Source organism: Propithecus coquereli, unplaced genomic scaffold, assembly GCF_000956105.1.
Source record: "Propithecus coquereli isolate 6110/MARCELLA unplaced genomic scaffold, Pcoq_1.0 Scaffold328, whole genome shotgun sequence".
NCBI lineage: Eukaryota > Metazoa > Chordata > Mammalia > Primates > Indriidae > Propithecus > Propithecus coquereli.
In genome coordinates this window covers 402,559-405,205 of record NW_012148930.1, presented here as the reverse complement: position 1 = coordinate 405,205, position 2,647 = coordinate 402,559, and the positions used below count along the sequence as shown (strand labels likewise).

Here is a 2,647-nt window from a genome sequence, read left to right as displayed (position 1 = left end):
TGTCCAGAGGAGAAAAAATTTTGACAATTCATTTTCTGATGTTGTATTTATGATAATTAAGAAGGGAAATAAATACATTATTGCTGTATAAATGTTAATTTTTAAAAATCATACCTTAAAGATTTTATGTACATTTCTACTCCAACTATACAGTAATAATTTACAGAAATTTTGCCAACTATATACAATAAAAAAAATTATTCAAAGTGGCATAACATTATAACAGGATATCATTTCTGAGAATTACTTTTATCATGTTTTCTAATAATGTCCATAAGATTAGCTCCTGTAACCAGATCTTTCTGTGTCTGTTTATCTTTTTGTTGTTCTTTTCTCTTCTGGTCATGAAGGTAAGGCGAATTGAGTAACTGGGGGGGAAGAATGGATCCTGTGGGTTTTACCCTTTTTGCAATATCCCAGAAGAGTCTTTTCGAATTATTATTGATGAAAGTAATCGCTGTTCCATTTTGACCTAATCTCCCCACTCTTCCAACCTGAAATGAAATGCGAAGGACATTTGTAAAACGTTCATATAAAATCTTAATGTCTCTTGAAAGAAAATGAAGACTATTATTTAAAGCTTTACTAAAATTAACCTTCATTCAAATATCATTTTTTAAACTGTGCATCTCAACATATTTGTGAAATCAATTTACTGGGTTGCCACTAGCATATTTTTAATAAAATGACCCAAAAAGAAAATAAGAAAGTGATCACATATAATAAAATAAGTATTGCTTGTGAAACTTGTGTTTTGGTTATACCTGTATATGTGTGGGGCGTGCGATGACAAAAATGTTTCTTATTGTGGGTGGGTTTAGGTCAAAAAATTTTGAAAGCCTCTGCATTAACAGCAAGAGGACTATCTATAATACTTTAGAATACTTAAGAAGCTTTTTTCTTTTCTTTGAAACAGGGTCTCAATCTGTCACCTGAACTACAGTGCAGTGGGATCATCATAGTTCACTGCAACCTCAAACTCCTGGGCTCAAATGATCCTCCTGCCTCAGACCCCGAAGTAGCTGGGATTATAGGCATGCCAACACACCCAGCTAATTTTTCTATTTTTTGCAGAGACAGGATCTTGCTATGTTGCCATGTTGCCCAGGTTGGTCTCCAACTCTTGGCCTCAAGTGATTCTCCCACCTCAGCCTCCCAAAGCGCTAGGATTACAGGTGTGAGCCACCATGCCCAGCCTATTTCTCATTTTGACAGAATTAAATGGATACAAATTTGTGATGGAGAACCCAAAGTAAGCTAGAAAATCTACTTGTTTCCAAATATATAATGAAAATATACTGAGAAACTCTATAGAAGATAGGAAAAATACATAATCATGGTCAATTACTGCTCCTTAATTGAAATGTAAAACTTAAAGTCTATATACAGAAATATATAAATGAACAGATGGTTCCTGCTAATACACCGGGCGTTTATAACATTGTAGCAAAAGAAGTCTCTAAAAAGGTTGAAAGACGTGGCCTCTAGGGAATGAGAATGGGGAGAAGTGAGGCAAGTGAATACTGTTTTCCAGTATCAGCTTTTATTATTACCTCATTTATTTAATTATATTCCTGTATTGTTACAATAAAAATAAAAATAAACATAAAAAGTAGTTTCAACCCACAGAATGGGAGAGAATATTTGCAAATCATGTATCTAATAAGAGTCTTCTAGAGTATACAAAGAACTTTTATAACTCAATAATAAAGACAACTCAATTAAAAAATGGGCAAAGGATTTGAAGTCTTTTCTCCAAAGAAGATATAAAAATGACCAATAAGCACATAAAATGATATTCAACATCACTAGTCATTAGAGAAATGCAAATCAATTTACAAGAAGGTATAATTTCACATCCTGTAGCATAGGTATAATCAAAAAGACAGATAAATATTAATGAGAAACTGGAACCCTCATAAAACAGTGAAGCTATTTTGGAAAAGTCTGGAGTTCCTCAAAATGTCAAACATGGTGTCACCATATGAACCAGCAATTCCATTCTTAGGTACATGCCCAACAGAAATGGAAACATCCACACAAAAACTTGTACAATTATTCATAGTAGCCAAAAAGCAGAAACAACCAACATGTCTAACAATTAATGGATAAACAAAGGTGGTATATCCATACAATGAAATATTATTTGGCCATTTAAGAAAATGACATACTGATACATACTACAATGTGGGTGAACCTTAAAAACATTATGGAAAGTGAAACCACCAACTCCTGTGGAATATTCAACTCCCTAACGTGCAGGTAAATGAGATAGTACCAAAAAAAAGAAATAGAAAGAAGTACTGCCATTAATATATTCTTAAGTCTAAGTAAAAAATAAAAGCAACAATGCATGAGAAGCACTAAAAGCTTTTCAGTGGGTGATTCGAGCAAATGTGGCACTCAGAGATGATTCTAAGAACATTAGAGAAAGGCTTGACTGGAAGAGTTTGTAAGTGACACCCGAGAAGGAAGGCAGGTAGCAGTCAGTGAGGTAAGAGAAGGCTCTGTTTCTGCTAGAAACAGAAGCTACTGTTTACCTTTGGCAGCAAAGGAAAGAAAGAAAACTTTAAAAAGTGAAAGACGAGAACAAATAAGGATATCAAGGAGAGATGAAGATAAGATTCCTAAAAAAAAAAAAAAAAAC

The 2,647-nt window shown here is 33.5% G+C and overlaps 1 protein-coding gene across 1 annotated transcript in view; it reads right to left on the bottom strand.

The window, feature by feature from the left end:
- Positions 1-2,647, bottom strand: part of DDX59 (DEAD (Asp-Glu-Ala-Asp) box polypeptide 59) — a 34,017-nt gene that overhangs the window by 438 nt on the left and 30,932 nt on the right. The window lies entirely within an intron of this gene.